The sequence below is a fragment of the Eptatretus burgeri genome, chromosome 3 (genome assembly GCF_056783735.1).
Source record: "Eptatretus burgeri isolate ZD-2024b chromosome 3, Ebu_testis_v1, whole genome shotgun sequence".
In the NCBI taxonomy this organism is placed as follows: Eukaryota; Metazoa; Chordata; class Myxini; order Myxiniformes; family Myxinidae; genus Eptatretus; species Eptatretus burgeri.
The window spans coordinates 39,635,667-39,657,068 of record NC_140963.1 but is presented as its reverse complement, the minus strand read 5'-3'; the positions used below and the strand labels follow the sequence as shown (position 1 = coordinate 39,657,068).

At 44.4% G+C, this 21,402-nt stretch overlaps 1 protein-coding gene across 6 annotated transcripts in view; it reads right to left on the bottom strand.

Annotated features, from left to right (window-relative positions):
* Window positions 1-20,641, bottom strand: part of LOC147029739 (kinesin-like protein KIF18A) — a 171,306-nt gene extending 150,665 nt beyond the window's left edge. For 2 of the 6 annotated variants that reach the window (XM_085873017.1, XM_085873018.1), the window contains exon 1: window positions 19,973-20,089. The gene's annotated coding sequence lies outside the window, so the exon portion shown is untranslated. Of the gene's footprint in view, window positions 1-1,169; window positions 1,311-19,972; window positions 20,090-20,622 lie in introns of those variants that run through there. The other 4 variants (XM_085873012.1, XM_085873016.1, XM_085873013.1 and 1 more) reach the window with 3 other exon arrangements.
* Between the last annotated feature and the right edge of the window lie 761 nt (window positions 20,642-21,402).

Below are 21,402 nucleotides of genomic sequence, written 5' to 3'. Positions count from 1 at the left end.
ATATATATATATATACATACATATATACATACAGGGTGTCCATAAAGTCTCTTTATAATTTATACCATCTTGATGTGCTTCGTGCAACTAATGGTGCCCATATGGAAGTGTATTAAACGAGGCAAAAAAAAAACTTCAATATCGACTCCTCAGTTTGTAATGATTTCCACAGGTTTATTGATTCATTTGCTTTTGTAATAAATTTTTTGAATTGTAAAGAGACTTTATGGACACCCTGTGTATGTACATATATATATATATATATATATATATATATATATATATATATATATATATATATATATATATATATATATATACATATATATATATATATATACATATATATATATATATATATACATATATATATATATACATATATACATATATATATATATATATACATATATACATATATACATATATATACACATGTATATCTAATCTATATACAGTATACATATACATATATACACACACACACACACACACACACACACACACACACACACACACACACACACACACACACACACACACACACACACACACACACACACACACACACACACACACACACACACACACACACACACACAACAATACACTAGAAATTAGGAAAGGATAATGTTGCAGACGAAAAATAAACAAACACTTCGTCCATTGTCCTTAACGAGAGAAAGCCATGAAAATTTGACAAATAGCCAGCCCAAACAGCTTGACATTTAACATCCAGCTCTTGAAATTGTGGATTTAGTGATTGAGCCAAAATGTCAATCACTCGTATTCTCACTCCCACATGGAGCTACTTTGAACGGTTTTATTACCGAACAGAAGCCAGGATCCTTGAAACTCAAATGTAGCTCATTTGCTAAACGAAGGCAATGGCAGTTCATGGTCTGCCTTTCGTCCAGCGCATGAGTTTACTCGAGACTGATCAAGAGTCATTTACGAAGCAACTCTCCAGAAGTTATTGTGCAAAGGAGCTCATTCTGTAGGAAATCTGGGCTTGAGCCCAAAGACCAGAGTTCGGGTGAGGAGATGATTGCCATTTTCGAGTTCGATACTATAATCGGTGCATTGACACCAAGTGTGTTGAAAAGGGGAAAGCGCATGGGACCAAGCAAATGGTGAAGAGCTGGGTAATACAGCCCTTTTGCACAAACCTTTTAAACAGAAAGCAGGCTCAGAGCCTAGAAACGGGGCCAATGTTCTTGGTTGTGTGAGGCTCAGTCTTCACAAGACGAGGTCATTTTCAATTGGGACAATACTAGCTCGCTCTCCATACCATGATCTTGCCTTGCATCCTGAAGCAGATATTTTTATTCTCAACCACAGGTAAGTAGTGCAAGATAAAGCTGATGAATAGAATACAAGCAGGAAATGTATTTTTCATTTGCTTTGCAGCTTTCCTAATGGATTTAGAAGATTTAAAAACTAGTCTTATAAAGAACACGAACAAACGCTCTCATATACACCTCATGGAAGAGCGAGGTGACGGGGACAGAAGGCAATGCACTGACAGTGGAGCAGACTGACAAGGGCACAACAAACAACAAATGCAACAATGTTTGTCACATGCAATGATGCACCAATAGGCAAGTTGGATTTGGCTGAAGTCTGCTTGAGGCTCCGCCCAGACTGGCCACCTATAAAAAGGATGAGAAGACCATTTTTTGGGACATTTGGTGACAGCTGATTGCGGCTCTTACAGCTCTGAGAGGTTTGTGATAGTTTCTGACAGCTGGGTGACGGCTATTTTCAGTTCCAGTCAAACGGTTGGTGAGCTGGTGACGGTGTAGTTTGTGACAGTTGGTGATGGCCTTGCAGCCTTGCAGCTCTGATCGCTGGTGACAGCCTTACAGCACCTCACAGCACCTTACAGCAAATTGCAGCCGTCAGTTGGTTGCGGCTTCTGGTGGCTCCTGACTGTGGGCGACAGTTAGATCGTTAATGTTGGTTCTGCTCGAGACCTGTTCTTGGCATCCCTGGTTCCTGGAGTGACGACATGACGTCAATTTGTGTTAAACGCTGTTTGCGAGAGTGTGCATGGCAAGGCTGGGCACTGGCAACGGACCAACGCATGCTCACACACCAGGGACATTCTATTTGACGCACGACGACTTCTACTTGGTAAGCGAGACCTGATTCCTCTCCCCCCTGAATGATCTGCTGGGTACCCTTGTCTGTGTTTAATCATCAAGTAAGGCAAAGTGATAAGCATCTGCTCTTTGTCAGTTTTTCTATCAGTACCTGATTAATCCTTTATTTGCTTGAGATTATTTTGATTGATTTGAATTTGCCTATTTTCACTACAAGGAAATAAAAAGTTATTCTGTTTATTTTTTTTCTTGTTTATAAATTCCTTGTTGACGTTTCAACCTGTCCGTGCTTGTCCTTTCCTTTCATTGATCCAGCATTGTCCGATCCTAGATAGACTGGGAAGTAATTACCAAACGAAATGACCCATCAAAGTCGGCCCGTACCAGCGGTTAAACGCTCGGCCGCCCTAATTAAGGTCTAATCAAGATAAGATCGGTGCTTTGCCCAGGGCACGCTCCCCGTTCAGGAAGCCACGTGACCTCTGGTCTGGCTCTTCCGAGGAGGAACGGGGATTAACCCCCTCATAATACATCCGGTACTCGTGGCTGTAACAATATGCATGCATGTATGTATGCGTATATATATATATATATATATATATATATATATATATATATATATATATATATATATATATATATATATATATATACATATATATATATATATACATATATATATATACATATATATATACATATATATAGCTGGGCTGACATCAGAACTGGTCATTGGCACAGGCCAATTGGAGTCAGGGTGGAGTGCCGATAACCAATTACAGAACGTACTGTATACAACCCCAAAACCTTGAGTAGCTTACACCCTTTTTAAGGTGAATTTCAATAAACAAATTAAAAAGAACAATATTGCATTGTAGATGTTTCAAGGAGATGTGGATAAACATTATTCTTGATAAACAGCTGCCAGTAGTCATGTGATGGGTTGGGAAAAAAAAGTTGTCTGCAATTTGGAAAACGTATTAATATGGAAAACGGCTCGAAAATTGGGTGTTATCAAATTTATTTTGCTTTGAAATACACAAAGAGAAACAACTTACCTTTCAAAAGCACGCACGAGTCGTATAAAATAACCAATTGCCTTTGAAACAGCCACGAAGCCAAAGGAAAGCACAATCGATCGTACTGTACCCTACTTCCTAGCCAAGTACATCTTGCCATCATACATTCCGAGCATATATCATACAATCAGTTAAATTTGTTTTATCCCACATTGCAAAGGCAGACGGACAGTATGTTTTATTTGGGATTATTTTCTGATCAACCCATTTGAGAAAACTTTGGCTACATGCTTGCAATGCAACAAAGATGTGCCTTGAGGAGGATCCATCATCAAAAACTTCACGACTACGAACTTAATCCAACATCTCATCCAGGACGTGGGGTGGGTGTCGAGTCTGGGTTTGATTCCAGTTCGTAATCGTTCCAGCATGGTATCTACTTCATGTGTGACACAATGAAAATATTTACCACTTTATAATCTGCATCCTTTGAAGCAGTGGCAAAAATAATAATAATAATAATAATAATAATAATAATAATAATAATAATAACGACAATAAGCCGATGCCAAAATAAATAAATATCCCACCAAGCTTTGCGGGCAACCAGAGGTCGTACTCAAATATTCCCTTAAGGCGCTGTCACACCTTGACGATTTAGCCAGCAATGGAAACGTATAAAAATGTATGTAAAAAGTTGGCGTACGCTGAAATTTTGATGTTTTTTTTTAAAGTTTTGGTCGTATTGATAACGTGTTGGTCATATGCATAACATATTAGTAACGGGCAGAGAACGTTTCGTTGTCTTATAGATAACTTATACCAACGAATGCTTAGCCTGTTGTCGGCGTTCACAACCTATGCCCAGCAATAGTTTAACTTAGGCATAGCGCGCTGCACGTATCGCCGACGAACTCGTGGCGTAGCCTGTTAAAAACCTGCCGCACGCCGATTTAAATCAAAACAGCCTGAAAATTGGAAGTGTCAACATCGCAGTCACACCTTGACGATTTAGCCAGCGTATGCCGACCTATGAAAAATTGGCCGAACCAAGCTGGCACACGTCGAATACGGTTTGGGTAAGTTGTGTATACGTTAAGAGCGCGCTGAAAAACGATGAAGTACGCTGTCATATTTCGTGGTACGTTTAGTACGTCGTGAAATTTCAAGCATGCTGAAAATTTTACGACATACTCGCCGTATGGCTCACACGTTCCGCTACGCTGGGAATAAGTTGTAGGCACGATATGCGATCATTGACACACGTCGACACAAGTTCCTTGTAAGTTACTCAAAAGTCGAAACACGTCGAGGTAATGTTTAGCATACCCGAAACATATTTTCTCCGTCAAGGCACATTTTATTTTTTTCTCCTTGAAGGCATGTGATGAAATATCTGAAGTTGTTGTTGTTTTTTTGTTGTTTTGTTTTAGTCTATCACGAATTTTAAAATATATTCGGACATTTGCTTTTAAGTTTCGATGTCAACGTGACAATATCCTCAAACAGAAAATATTCACAGAGGAGGAACTAAGAATAAGACATGAGCAAACTGAAGAGGCAATCGGACGTGACGTAACTGTACGTGACAAAATATCGGAAGTTATTGTTTTTTTTTTTTAACGCTGCCAATACGCCATTATACGGTAGCTGTAAATCAGAAACATGTTCAGTAAGTTCTGTGGTCGTCCGGAAGACGTCAATCAAATCTGTCTACATACGTCAATATGCGTTGGAGGTACGTTACATATAGGTTCAAAGCACATTACTCATACGTTAGAAATAAGTTTTGGGTAGGCTAAGCATTACCTCGACTAGTTTTGACTTGAGTAACTTACAAGTAACGTGCCTCGACGTGTGTCAACGATCGCATAACGTGCCTCGACGTGTGTGCAACGATCGTGTAACTTGCCTACAACACGTTACTCATAGGTTATAAATAAGTTTCAGGTACGCTAATCATTACCTCGACGCGTTTCGAATTATGAGTAACTTACAAGTAACATGTGTCGACGTGTGTCAACGATCGCATAACGTGCCTACAACTTATGGCCAGCGTAGCGGAACATGTGAGTCATATGCTGGCATACGTCGTAAAATTTCAAGCGTGCTAAAATTTGAGGACAACCGCAAAGTACAACGATGAAAGCCAGCGTACTACGACGTATGGCAGTTTTTTCAGCGTGCTCTTAATGTTATCAAAACTTACACTAACGTATTCAACGTGTGCCAGCATTTTAGACAAATTTTTCATAAGTAGGCATACGCTGGCTAAATCATCAAGGTGTGACAGCGCCTTAACAAGGAACTTCAATGCAGGAGGCATTGAAGCCTCCACCAGTATTGCAAATGTATGGTCGTTTGTCCGTGCTCTATCCTTTTAAAATTCCGAGTGTTAAACAAGGAAGCAACATGTACTGTTTTTAAAGTCTTTAGTATGGACTCCTCAGGGTTTGAATCAACAAATCAGGGTGATTGCCTTCCCTTTAAATGACATCGTTGGTGGCTATATGGTAACATGTCCATAGAGGCCATATTGTTGTGGGCCGGATCTCGGTGGCGAGCACAACAGCTAGAGGGAGCAGTGGAGTCGTCTCCACCGAACACCCGGAATTTAGGTCGTGACCCTCGGATAAGTCCGAAAGGCACGGGTCCCTTCCAGGACCATGAATCGCCAATAATTTGACCGTGTGGGGTAGGGTTAATTGCCAACTTCAATATACCTAAGAACCCATGCGGCAAAGCTACCAGGGAATTCACACCCTCGACAGACCTCGAGCGGAATGAGCCGTTACCATGCCTGAACCGTGTGTAACCCGAGCGGATGGTTTCCAAGGCACGTCGGTCCAAATGAACAATTTACTGCTTCGCTATTTCTCAACACGCACCGTGCCAAACCAATAAAATAAATGACAGGGAACGAGCTGGGACATTCAACAAGAGGGGAATTTATTTACAATAATCAGGGGACGAGGGGAGCACGTAAGGGCAGAGTTATCCCAATAAAGAAGGGAATCAAATGTACAAGCAATTCCTGAAACAATTCTACTTGGAGACAGGGCCCACGGACACACACACACACACACACGCACACACAAATACCCCAGAAAGAGATGGACCTCGAGGTCTTTATTGCCCCTTCAGCTCGGGAGAGAAGACGAGTTGAGGGAAGAGAACGTGGCTGGCTACCTGGCCGCGTTCGCGTGGCTGGACGACCACACCTTCCCGGAGCACCAGGCGCCAAAGAACGGACCAGGGCAGCCGAACCCAGAGTAGGCGAGATGAGGTGATCTCGCGTGATGAGATGGTCGACCGCTTGTTGAAATGCGCCAGACGAGACGCCTCGGATGCGCGGGATGCAGTCAGCCGCAGACCCAGACAGAGGCGCGCTCAAGCAGACGGGACGCAATCATCAATGCTTTTTCCATCGTTTTTGGGGTGCGGTTCGCTCCCCCGTCGCCTGCTCCCATTGGGTGGACGGCGTGTCGCGGCTCCGCATTCTTGAGAAGGACCGACCCGGCTTTGGTCCGCACGTCACCCATTGGGCGGAAAATGACGCATACCCTTATTTGGCGCGAAGCCAGAACGAAACGCTCCATGCCCATATTTGGGCCAAGCCAGAGCGAAACGCTTCGTGACCATATTTGGTGCGAAATCCACACCGCCTGGGGCATGGAATTCCGCCCACGCACACGCCCGCATGCCGGCGAGCGCGCGAAGAGCGCGGCCAATGCCGCGAGCAGAGGGCTGTTGTTGGGGTAAAAATGCTATCTATAAAATAACTTCGCAGCGCACGTCCACTTAATTCCCATTAGACATTGGGGAAAGGGAGCTATCTATCCACATTTACTTAACGAAATAACTGAGCTACGGGGACCTGAATGTTGAGTGCTCATGGCGCCAGATTCGTAACAATATTACTGCAGAATGCTGGTTTGGCAACAGAACGTGCCTCAGACAATTATGAAGAACCAACAGAAACCCTTTCTGGTCACAGCACCCTACATGATATTGTTGGGATATGCTACCAGGATTAGGAGCTTGTGGATTAAGGTATCACGGAACAGCAAACACATGAAGACCTTAAACATCTTCCACTTGAGACATGTAAAAAGAAAGCCAAAAAGACAGTTTATGAGCCAAAAAAAAACAACAACAAAACACATTACTCCACACAAGCAAAAAAATAAAAAATGAAATAAAACACATGCTCACACACACACACACACACACACACACACCATCGGAGAAGCAAACAGCTCATGCACTGATGGATCTCCAAATGGAAAACAAAATGGACCCTGCTGTGGATGACATCTTATGCTCTGACGAAGAGCACAGCACACCAATGTGGCATCGCTGGGACTCACAAGCCACTGTGGACACTCTTCCACAGCAGCTAATAGGTTAATGGAAAATTATAGGGCTGCAACCAAACAGGTTACATGTTGTTCAAAAAGCACTGACAGCATCAGTCAATGAGAAATAAATGTGGTGAATGATTGCAAACCTTTCACGACAATTTGACAAAATAGCAAAGTTAGCAATCAAAATACAAACACGACAATCACCCAAATTCGATCGTCTTCATTCGCTTCGGACTCGTTCAAATATAAATGGTCCATTTTGGTTCAATGGGCTACCTTCTCGAAGGGTCAGGTGATCCTTAAGTATTAGCTCCTGGATCCAGGAATGGTTTATCGGGTGGAAAACATTATAATAGATGCAAACATTTACACCCACTTTTGTGAACTGCTGCACAGAAGCTTCATTTTCAGAGATTCGTTGAGCAAGAAGGGCCAATATCAGAAGAATGCACATCCTTGTTTGCCAAATTCAAGAAGAAGCCTAAAGATGGAAAGAGCCATTGTTAAGACTTGTTGAACACTTATGAAAAGTCTGGTGTTGGCTTTACAGTTAAGGTGGCTGGCTTAAGATCTGAGGGTATCGAGTTGCAGCCCCCACCAATGCCGTTGAAATAACACCAGGTGGGTTGATTCAGCTCGTCATCCTTCCGAGGTCGATAAAATTAGTAACAGCTTACTGGTACCAGGGACACTGCATCAGCAGCAGAGCCGTGCTTCATGCACAGCAAAAATGATGCAACCAGCAGCCACAGGCTGCATATCAAACAACACCACCAACAACACTTTTGAAGACTTCATTGAAAGAACACACAGAGCCACCAATTGATCAACAACCCAATTGTGGATGACAATCATTTCCCATTCACATATATTTGCTTTTTGGTAGAGCTCGCAAAACAAATGACCTGGACATCTTCACCAGTGCTCTTGGTCAGACGGGTCCTGTATTCTTTGGTACTCGTAAGCCTACTTAAGCCAGGTGGATGGTAAAAAATATTTTTGGAATCTTCAAAGCATGGAAGAGACTCACAAAAGGAATTTGTGCCATATTTGAGAATGGTGCCTTATCCATGCAACAGACATCCACCAGGTCATTCTCAGAGTGCAGTGTACCTGACTGGAGCAAACAGCAAATAAAGATGCAGCTTCAAGGCAGACAGATATTGCAGCTTTCACACGGTCTGTGATGGCACACAAGTGGTGGACGATAGACAGGACAATATTGAAGGTTGTCTCTTAGAGATAGTGGATCGAATGACTGAAGAAGTTTCTCAAGAACTGAAGCCAGAGTGAATCAAGAGACGATGATGATCTGGAATGGGTCATGAAAGGACTGGGAGACACTTCGCATCCCTCTCGGGGAAACAGTACAAAATAAAGTTTACCATCCAGCAACTGCACGTGCTGCATCCACTGAGGTTACATACGATCTCCTGTCAATTCAAGGCAATGACGTGACGAGTTAATATCTGAATGCAAGAAGCAATCCAATGCACTTTGAAGAGTCAATCAATGGGAATAAAATTTACTTTGCAAACGATGCTGTGAAGATGGTAAAAAGGAAGAATCTCAAGGTTCAAGAGTTTTATTTTAAATCGACTGCTTTTCCTTGCTGCATCCCCCACCCCACACACTTTGATGAATCGACCTGCCTGTGAAACACGACAGTTTATCGGTGGGTCAGTATCGAAGCAAAGCCAGACAGCTCGAGGCGAGTGTGCGCACCGCGAAAACCACACTGCCAGCGCCAAGTTCTTGAAGCAATTTTATTTTTAATGTTCTTGAAAACAAAGTTTTGTGTGCATGAATATTGCACATTATATTCTTACATTTTTCTCTACCATCAGAGAACCCACCCGATGGGCTATCTTGTTCCAAGCATGCAACATGTTCTTCTGGCACATACCTTTATTTGGGTGGTGTTTAAGGAAATGGCACCACTGTATAGGTTAAATAAATAAATAAATAACCCAGGTTACAGAGAAAAACACTAAAGTTCTATGTAAACAAACAAACAAATGGACCAAACCACCAGCAAAGATAAAAACACCCTGATACACTAATTGGGGTCGTGCTGATCCGATGTAGCAAGTCTGGATGTAATTGGCCCACAACTGTAGGAGTAGCGGTAAAACAACCAAAAAAAAAAAAAAACACAAACACAAACAAAGCTAGACACTATAAAGTGACTACGCGAAGTCCGTGAATTTTGTTAAGGATACCCTGAAAAAGATAGATGATATATATGAACAGATAGTGTTGCAGCTCTGCAAAGCCAGCACCCAACACATAGCGATCCCAAAATAGTTATTTCATTTGTCTTCATTTCGTTAGCCCTTCCATATGTCTAGCGTGTAAATGGTACAAGATGCGTTGCGTAGGGCACCGAGTTCAGCCTTCAATCCCCTATTCTTTCATCTTTCAATCCCTTTATTTCACACACAACCCCCTTCACGCATGCCTGCACGTCAGGCCAGCAAGGCTATCTGCGGAGCAACCACAACCTCATTTGCAAACACACGCCATTCCCTTGTTCAAACGGCGTGCCATTAACCAACGATACAACCCGACCTCAGACCCTCACCACAACGCTACAACCCTCACAAAGCGTCATAAAATTCCCAACATCACCCTACGGTCGACCTCCTTGCCATAATCACCTCATCCGCTTCAGTCTCCAAAACCAAAACCACATCAACCAGTCCCAATTGCTTCAACGCCTTCACTACAAATGCAACAGCGTTTCCTCGACCTCACTACAACCGCTACAAACTGACCAAACCACAGTTAGCTCCCTGTACGCTCACCACAGTCGCTTGGACGCCGGGGAAACGAAGGACATTACAAGTCGGAACACTTTGGCATACAACACGAAGCGCAAATATGCGCTGATGCTCGTTCAACAACATCTGGGTAACCCTGGTGCTCCATTAAATAACAACCCTTGAATATAGTTCAGTGCATGTTGATGGCCGGAGAGCGCTCGCGAAAACCCTCGACTCAAGTAAATTACGGAGCTTTGTCACATGGCCAGGCTGGGGACTAACTGAAGCCATTTTCGGCTCTGGAGTGTGGCACGGCGTGGCTATGGCTCAAGGTGATGTCTATGCACCAATGGAGAGTTTGGAAAGGCCCACAGGCTCTTTTGATCCGTTTTCTGGCTCCCCCATCATGCCAGGCTCCATAAAAAGAGCTGAATAGAGCGAATCGCAGTAGTTTGTTGTTAGCCTCCTCTTCTTCCAAAGATCATCCATCAGATCCTGCCGAACGAGAGCCAAGACGATTGGGCAGCGCAGGATCAAGTCGTAACCAAGCAGGGTGGAGCGAGCATTGCCGGGGTCCTTGCCAGGTCATCCTCAGGGCATCAGCGCTTGGCTTTGTCTGTGTTCCACAACCAACATTTATCACCCGTCAAGATTCTCTCACACGCCCTGTTAAGCCATCTCTCACGCATCTTTTTCTCCATCTGTGCCTCGTCCACTGTGGAGGTATCACTGAAAGCAATGCCGATCCACACCTTCACCTCTTGGATCACATATTTGCACCTCCCACTCATGCACCAAAGACACCACAAGTTTTCTTCCCTCCTACCCCTTCCTAAGAGATTGGGCTGTGTGTCGGTCCGTCGACTGCGCCAGGTATCAACAAGGTCATTTACACCTCAACTGCTTCCATCTCTCCCACTATCGTTAGCTTCCTCGGGTGTGGGTGTATTGGCGCCTATTATGTTCACATAATTCATTACCCTCACCGGAGGAGAGGGTATTGCATTTTGGTCCATTTGTTTGTTTGTTTGTCTGTTTGTCTGTTCACAGAGAACTTTAGTGCTTTTCTCCGCAACTGCTTGGCGGATCGAGATGAAATTTTCACCAAAGGAGCGACTATTCATGCAGAATGTTTTATTGATAATTATGTCATCATAGGTCATGTGGTGTGGCAGCCATGTTGGAAAAACTTTGGACCTCTGTATCTCTGAAACCACATCAAGGAAAAAATTGAAACTTTGCACATGCATAGCAAGTAGTACTCATGGGGAATAAATGTGATTTTTTTTTTGCGACATCATCAGTGCCTTCGTTATGTCATAATTGCATATGTAGAAAGCCGCATCTGATCAGTATTAAAAATTTTGAGGGTCATCGAGGGATAAAATTTGATGTCATCGGTCACGCGATTCAGCAGCCATATTGATTTTTGGGGTTTTTTTTAAGCTTCAAAAATCGTCTTTTCTGAAATGGCTGAATAGATCGAGGTGAAACTACACACATGACTGCCTATCCATGAGGGCCAAAAGGTTCACACATAGATGTCATACGTCACATGGTTTGGCAGCCACAATGGATTTACCCGAAAAGCTATAAGAAAATCTTCTTCTCCAGAATGGCTGGACAGATCGAGGCGAAACTTCACACAAATGTTCCCAAGCCGTGGGGATAACCAGAGAATTCACGAATAATTGATTGATCAACAATCTTTAAAATATATATATATATATATATATATATATATATATATATATATATATATATATATATATATATATATATATATATATATATATATATATCTTCTCTTCTTCTTCTTTCGGCTGCTCCCGTTAGGGGTCGCCACAGCGGATCATCCATTATGATCCGCATAGTGATTTGGCACATGTTTTACGCCGGATGCCCTTCCTGACGCAACCCTGGTCGCCTCTTATGACACAGGGATATGGTACACCTATTTTAACCGGGGTATACACCGGCCCAGTATACTGGTACTCATTTTGCCGACCTCGGAAGGATGACAGGCTGAGTCAACCCCCTGGTGTATTAATTCAGTGGCTCAACGGGGCTTGAACTCAGGACCTCTTGGATCCCAAACCGCTGCCCTAACCACTGCGCCAACACCAGGCTCATATTATATATATATATATATATATATATATATATATATATATATATATATATATATATATATATATTTCTCTTGAACCACTTAATCAATCGATGTGAAACTTCACAACTACGATCTAGTCGTGATGGGGAATATGTACGTTTTAAATTCCAACCTGATCGGACACATGGTGTGGCGGCGAGAATTATTTGATTTTTTAGAATCTGGGTTTTTTTATTTTTTTTATTAGGGCTCACTTGACTGTGCTGAGATTGGTTCGAGTGTTGAGGAGTGGCAGCTCAAATGCAAATCCTATCCAGGTTATTCCTGATGATGCCATCTTTGCTTTTTGAATGTTTAGGTTCCTTCTGATGACTCCAATACAGGATTTTGGTCTTCAATGCAGGATTTGATATTTGGTCTTCCATTTCATTTGAATGCAATTTATTTTAATCTCATTCTGAATTCAATGGTAAAATAATAATGAACATCATGGGTCAGGGTCAGGTGTCCGATCAAAGCGGGGGTTGCAACAAAGTGGTACGTCTTGGTACCCGGTCATCACTGCCAGCAGTTATAAAGTGGCAGTTCCAGTTATGTCTCATTAATTACATAACACCAGTACACAAAACTACACAAAAGTCCCAGCGAGGGTCTGCATTCTCCGATTGCTACTTTTATATCAGGTTAGCTCTGCTCTGTGCCCTCCATTTTGAACATATTTGCACTTTTGTGACACCCATAATTCCTTGCTATCCCCTGCTGTACACTATGTGAATAAACCCTTTACTGTGCCACATGACTTTCCTCACCTTTGCCTGTAATAAATTGTTTATGTTATAAATGAACCCAGGCAATTTCATCATTTCATTCATTGATCCAGCATGGTCCACACATTACCTTAGCAGGGAAGTTCTATCCAAATAATTAGCATTATTAGCCGGCACGTACTTGGCATAGTCGCTCGGCTGCATCTGATATAGTTGCTGAGCAACCTGTCAGTGCACGGAGTTATCTGTGCCCTTCGGCCTCAGGACCAGTTGTTCGGGAGAAACCCCAAGTGCTTCCCCTCGTGGTGAGCCTCGAACCCCGAGTCCGCAATACGTTTGATAGTCATAGACAGCGTCACATAGTTTAGTTATTCCAGACTCTTACGTAATAGGCGACCAACACAGAATCTTAAGACGAATAGTTTTGAATATAACAACGGGTCAAGGTGCAACATTTAGAAATAATAACAAGAAACTTGGCCAATTCCACCAAATAAATAACCCACTGATGGCAAATCAGAACAGCAAAGAATCAAACTTTGAAAATTAAAAGATTGAAGTGTGGACGACGAGACAATGGACACAGGGAGACCATTACACATTCAGTAGCATTAAGGAGCAAATGAATGCAGGTGAGCAAGCAGCCAGGACTTTGGGAAGGTGAGCAGATGAGGGTTTCTTACAGATCATATGTGATGAGCAGTGGCTTGGGAATGGCAAAAGTAGGAATAGATAGAAGGATCAAGGCCAGATGTAAGATTATATATTAAAAAAAAAAATAGAGAGAGAGAGAGCCCTCAAACTTGCTACCAGTGGGAGAGCGACAGGAACTGTAAATCCACTTCCTGCCTTGAATCCCCTGTCACACCTTGACGATCCAGCCAGCGTATGGCAACGTATCAAAATTTTTCTAAAACGCTGGCGTACGCTGAACTATCGACGTTTTTTTTTCAGTTTTGGGCATATAATAACGAGTTGGACGCATGCATAACGTATTAGTAACGTACACAGAACGTTTGATAAGTTATAAATAACTTATACCAACGAATGCTTAGCGTGTTGTCGGCGTTCACAACTTATGCCCAAAAATAGTCTAACTTATGCATAGCGCAGCAGCGTATCGCCGACGATCACGTGGCATAGCCTATGAAAAGGCTGCGGCTCGACGATTCAAATTATAACCGCACTAGACATCGAAGTGTCTACTCACCATGGAGTCTGAAACACTGATGGGTTCCTCCTGTGAACCCCATTTGTATATACCAATTCCCCTAAACACTGCCAATACACCATTATACGGAAGCTGTAAGTTAGAAACACGTTCAGTAAGTTCTGTGGTCGTCCGGAAGATGTCAAATACGTCTACATACGTCAATATGCGTTGGAGATACGTTACACATAGGTTCAAAGCACATTACTCATAGGATCAAAGCACGTTACTCACAGGTTAGAAATAAGTTTCGGGTACGCTAGACATTACCTCAACGTATTTCGACTTACGAGTAACTTACAAGTAAAGTGTGTCGACACGTGTCAACGATCGCATAACGTGCCTACAACTTATGGCCAGCGTATGCGGAACGTGTGAGTTTAAAAAAAAAAGCATGCTCAAAATTTGTCGACGAGCTCGGCGTACTACGACATATGCCAGCGTGCTCTTAACGTATACAAAACTTACCCATAACGTATTCGACGTGTGCCAGCGTATTCGCCAAATTTTTCATACGTCGGCATACGCTGGCTAAAACGTCAAGGTGTGACAGGGCCTTGAGATACGAATGGCGGTGAAGACCTTGTTTTTGGACACAAAGGCACAACGTGAATGAAAAATAATTTTGGTATTCAAAAGTTGATCCTCATAAAAGATAGATCGTTTCAGTCTTGGTTAGACTTTGTTCCAGCTTCTGACACCCCCAAATGGAGATCATTACAAAAAGCAAAGGAAGCAGGTTGCCACAATGCTTTACGCCCTTTTCCCCACCGGAATGTGAACAATGCGATGTGATGCCACACTGAAGCCCACAGTGCAGTGGAGGAAATAAAATGCTGACATAGATTTTAATAAAATGACAGAAACCTATCTCTTGCTATTCAATATTGTTCAGCACAGCGCGGTTTACTTCGCATCATGAAAAGGGCGATGCAGGTCAGCATAGAGAGTCCCTTGGTGGCTGTTGCTCAAGTCAAGTACACAATCATCTTAATTACAGCGATTCCTCATGATAAACGATGACATTGAGCTTGATGGACTGATTTCTGTAAATTGAATTGAGAACAAGACTGAGTATTTCAAAACTAGAACAAAAAAAAGACCCCCAAAGAAAATAATAATAATAACAACAATAATAAACAGAACAAATGCTAAAAGGGTTGGCGTCAGGAAAGGCATCCTCAAAAAACATCGACTCAAAAGGAAACCATGATGAGTACAACTGATGGGCAGGGTACAGCCCGAAGTACCCCGTGGGAGTCCTCACCCCTCTCGTTAAAACTCAAGGTGGGGAACCCGATCTAAGCAAGGGAGGACATTTTTCCATTTATGATGACCAACGTCTGATGCCCCACGTGGAGATCGGTTTCTGAGGTTTGGTACATGGAATGTAGGGACAATGACAGGGAGATCTGGAGAAGTGGTTGAAACATTGGTCAGAAGAAGAGTGGACATATGTTGTGTGCAGGAGACATGGTGGAAGGGAAGTGGTGTGAGAATGGTGAAGGGAAGGCAGGGGCAGAAGTACAAGTTTATGTGGCAAGGGTGCCCGGAAGGCGAGCATGGTGTTGGTGTCATGTTTCCTGAGGAGTTTGTAGACAGTGTAGTGAGTGTGACTAGAGTGAGTGAAAGGTTGATGATGGTGAGAATTGTGATCGGAAATCTCTTGGTGAACGTCATCTCGGGATATGCCCCGCAGGTCGGTCGAAGCGATGAAGAGAAGAACATGTTCTGGTGTGCGATGGAGAAGTTGATGGAAAATGTGAAAGATGAGGAAGTTGTTGTGGTTGGAGGAGACTTGAATGGACATGTGGGAAGGAGTCCAGATGGTTTTGAGGGAGTCCATGGGGGTTATGGATATGGTGTGAGAAATGGAGAAGGTGAAAGGATCTTGGAGTTTGCTGATGGAGCTGATTTGTTGCTCTGTAATACTCAATTCCAGAAAGCGAATAATAAGCTTATTACATACACGTCAGGTGGGTCGACGACAACCATTGACTACCTGATGGTGCGTCGGCGAGATAGGGGAAACCTCCGGGACACAAAGGTGATCCCAGGGGAGGAGACTGTTTCGCAGCACCACCTGGTTGTCTGCGATATAAGGGTGAAAGGTGCGCGGAGAATTCGGCAGGTGAAGTACCAACCGAGGATGAAGGTGTGGAGGTTGAAAGAGGCGACAGTGAAGGAAGCATTAAGAGAGAGGCTGAGTATGGTTGAAGATGATGTGGTTGAGCTTGAAAGTGGTTGGATGTCAATGGAAGATAGTCTATTGGGAGCCGTTAGTGAGGTATGTGGATGGACAAAAGGACCACCAAGGCACTCGGACACATGGTGGTGGGGTGATGAAGTTGGAAAGACGATTGAAGAGAAGAGGAAGAAGTTCAAGGAATGGCAAAAGGCAAAGGATACGGTGGAAGAAGAGGCTGCACATGAAAGTTATAAGGTGGCGAAGAAGGCTGCAAAGAAAGAGGTTGCAAAAGCACAGGAGGCCCATAGGAAAACGTTCAGAGAACGCTTGGATTCGGAGGAGGGTCAGAGAGCGGTATTCAGGATTGCAAGGCAGATAGCGAGAGAGAGAGATTTGATGTGACAGGGGTGAGTTTCTTGAAGGATGAAGTGGGACAAATCGTTGTGGACTCAGATGGAATTAAAGGAATATGGAAGAGATATATGGAAAGGCTGTTGAATGTAGAAAATGAATGGGATATCAACATCGAGAGTAACCCAGTTTTAGGACCAGCAGAGAAGATAACTGAGAAGGAAGTTGAGGAAGCTATAAGAGCAATGAAGAGTAGAAAAGCAGGAAGGCCGATGGGAGTTGTGGGAGACATGTTGAAGGCAGCGGGAAGTTGGGGTGTGAAGAGAATGACAGAGATCTGTAATCTGGTGGTGAAAGAAGGCCGCATTCCAGTGGATTGGGAACTGAGTACCCTCGTCCCTCTGTACAAGGGGAAAGGTGACCCTCTGGACTGTGGCTCATATAGAGCAATAAAGTTATTGGAGCATGGAATGAAGGTATTGGAAAGGGTGTTGGAGAAGAGGATAAGGAAGAAGGTAAAGATTGACGAAATGCAGTTTGGATTTATGCCAGGAAGAGGAACGACAGTTGCAGGAGAAGTACATGGAGAAGAGGAAGAAGTTGTTTTTTGGTTTTGTTGATCTGGAGAAAGCATTTGATAGGGTCCCACGTGAAGTAATGACATGAGCATTGAGGAAGTTAGGAGTGGAGGAATGGTTGATCAGAGTAGTGATGGCCATGTACGAGAGAGCACGCACAGCTGTAAGGACGAAGGATGGGAACAGTGGTGAGTTTGAGGTGAGGGTGGGAGTGCACCAGGGGTCGGTACTAAGTCCACTTCTATTTGTAGTTGTGATGGAGGTGCTGGCTCAGAGGGTAAAGGAGGGTTTACCGTGGGAGCTGCTGTATGCAGATGATCTGGTGTTGATTGCAGAGAGTATGGATGGACTGAAGGAGAAGATGAACAAGTGGAAGGAATGTATGGAGGAAAAAGGTTTGAAGGTGAATATCGGAAAGACGAAGGTGATGGCAAGTGGTAAAGCATGTGGTGAGGTGGAAAGGACTGGGAAGTGGCCGTGTGCTGTGTGCAGGAAGGGTGTCGGAGTGAACTCCATTCAGTGTACAATGTGAGCTGAATGGGTTCATCGAAAATGTAGTGGGGTGAGAGGGTCATTAACCAGTGTGGCAGCTACATTCAAGTGTAAGGTGTGCATCGAGGGAGCAGCAGATGAAGGAATTGTTGAGTTGGATCTTGGAGATGGTGTGAAGCTGGAAGGGGTGAAAACATTTTGCTATCTTGGAGAGATGCTGAATGGAGAAGGTGGCTCAGACTCTTCGACGGTTGCTAGAGTGAGATGTGCATGGAAGAAGTTTTGGGAACTGAGTGGTGTGCTGACAAAGAGGGGAGTGTCGTTGAAGCTGAAGGGAAAGGTGTAAGCTTCATGTGTGAGGAGTACGATGATTTATGGGAGTGAGACATGGGTACTGAACATGGAGCAGCAACAAAGGCTGAAAAGGGTGGAAATGCAAATGGTTCGGTGGATGTGTGGAGTATCGTTAAGAGAGAGGAAGACAAATGACTTGCGGAAGATGATGGGAATCGAGTCTGTGATGGAGGTTGTGAAGAGAAACAGGTTGAGATGGTTGGGTCATGTGTTGAGGAAGGATGAAAGTGACTGGGTGAGAGGAGTGTTGGAAATGAGTGTAGTCGGAAGTAGAGGACGGGGAAGACCGAGAAAAACTTGGCTATAGGTGGTGGAGGAAGAAATGTGGGCAAGGGGATTAAGAAGGGGAGATGCAGAAAACAGGGTAAAGTGGAGAAGATCGTCATGGGGCCCGCAAGGCTAACCCCCACTTTAGCGGGGAAAATGGCCTTTAAATGCTTGTTGTTGTAAACATAACAAACGCCAGGGGAAATAAATACCATCTTGATAACAGTATCTATTCATTCTGAAGTACAACAAGTACCACCGATGAGAACAACCATTTAAGGATAAGGCTAGCGTGTGACCTTTCAACCACTGAATAGTCTCCATCCTGGACAAAAACAAAGAGCACAACGGATTCAGAGGTTGTTTGAATCCATCAAAACAGATTAAACATTTCCGACCATTGGGGGTCATGTGAACCCTGATGTGATAGGGGTCAATTGGGGGTCATGTGAACCCTGATGTGACAGGGGTCAATTGGGGGTCATCTGAACCCTGATGTGATAGGGGTCCATTGGGGGGTCATCTGAACCCTGATGTGGTAGGGGTCCATTGGGGGGTCATCTGAACCCTGATGTGATAGGGTTCCATTGGGGGAGGGTCATCTGAACCCTGTGATAGGGGTCCATTGGGGGTCATCTGAACCCTGATGCAATCGGGGTCCATTGGGGGGTCATCTGAACCCTGATGCGATAGGGGTCCATCTGAACCCTGATGTGATAGGGGTCCATTGGGGGTCATCTGAACCCTGATGTGATAGGGGTCCAATGGGGGGTCATCTGAACCCTGATGCGATAGGGGTCCATTGGGGGTCATCTGAACCCTGATGCGATAGGGGTCCATTGGCGGTCATCTGAACCCTGATGCGATAGGGGTCCATTGGGGGTCATCTGAATCCTGATGCGATAGGGGTCCATTGGGGGTCATCTGAACCCTGATGTGATAGGGGTCCATTGGCGGTCATCTGAACCCTGATGCGATAGGGGTCCATTGGGGGTCATCTGAACCCTGATGCGATAGGGGTCCATTGGGGGTCATCTGAACCCTGATGCGATAGGGGTCCACTGGGGGTCATCTGAATCCTGATGCGATAGGGGTCCATTGGGGGTCATCTGAAGATAAGATGTTTTGACAACAAACTTGAAAACACCAAATCTCCGGACTGGACACAACCGAACCAGGACGCACACGTACTGGACACGGACCTGGCACAACCAGGACGCACGAGTACCGGACACAACCAAACCAACACGCACGAGTACGCGGGTCGGACACGGAACGGCATGTACATGCAGACGTTGACAGACCAGACACAACCAGCGCGTACACGGACCAGACACGACCAGCACGTACACGGACCAAACACGTGACTATAAACCGATTTCGTTGTTAAACTTACCGTAAACACACGCAAAAGCAAGCCGCCACGTTCTCCCGTCGGGCTATTTCAAAATACATCCGTTATTTGCGATCCCTCTTCTGATTGGTTGGAGCACAAAAACGTCATCGTTGATTGGACGACACCAGCATTGCGATGTTTTGATTGGTTGTTCATGTTTAAATCGTTTTATTCAAAGACCAGACGGATGATTTCCATGAAACATCCAAAACGCTTTTTGAACGTGTAAATCGGTGCGTTTGAAATACTGTACAGGACAAACCGTGAGTCAAGGCACTGTGGTAAAATGCTCTCTAATGCCTCAGTTCGTATTCGTTTTCCATAACGGAAGTGACTCCATTAATTGGAGAGTAAGAATGGGGGAGGGGGAGATAATTAAAATTGAAAAAAGAAAAGGGAAGATTAAATAAATAAATAAAAAAAGAGGACAGGAAAGTTCGAGCGGTGAGAAAACAAAGGAACGGAGGTTGCAACATTCGTTGCCATATATTTATTACGTACGGTACGCACCTTTCTCAAACCGCACCAGTACAAACGTTTTTTTACCCACGAACAGAATAAAAATGTCCGCACGAGATACCAGAAATCGGGGAATAAAAAAAAAACACACTGAGAGACATTTTGCGAATTATATTTTTAAAAAAATTTACCACGAGAAAATATAACCTGTCTGACGGGAAGATGAAGGGGCGAGGCGTGAGAAGGAGGAAGATCGAGGAAAGGAGGGGGGGGTAAAAAGGAGGGAGATCGAGGAAGGGGGGTAAGAAGGAGGGAGATCGAGGAAGGGGGGGGGTAAGAAGGAGGGAGATCGAGGAAGGGAGGGGGTAAGAAGGAGGGAGATCGAGGAAGGGGGGTAAGGAGGAGGGAGATCGAGGAAGGGAGGGGGGTAAGAAGGAGGGAGATCGAGGAAGGGAGGGGGGTAAGAAGGAGGGAGATCGAGGAAGGGAGGGGGGTAAGAAGGAGGGAGATCGAGGAAGGGAGGGGGGTAAGAAGGAGGGAGATCGAGGAAGGGAGAGGGGGTAGGAAGGAGGGAGATCGAGGAAGGGAGGGGGTAGGAAGGAGGGAGATCGAGGAAGGGAGGGGGGTAAGAAGGAGGGAGATCGAGGAAGGGGGTAAGGAGGAGGGAGATCGAGGAAGGGGGTAAGAAGGAGGGAGATCGAGGAAGGGAGGGGGTAAGAAGGAGGGAGATCGAGGAAGGGAGGGGGTAAGAAGGAGGGAGATCGAGGAAGGGAGGAGGGTAAGAAGGAGGGAGATCGAGGAAGGGAGGGGGGTAGGAAGGAGGGAGATCGAGGAAGGGAGGGGGTAGGAAGGAGGGAGATCGAGGAAGGGAGGGGGTAGGAAGGAGGGAGATCGAGGAAGGGAGGGGGGTAAGAAGGAGGGAGATCGAGGAAGGGGGGTAAGGAGGAGGGAGATCGAGGAAGGGGGTAAGA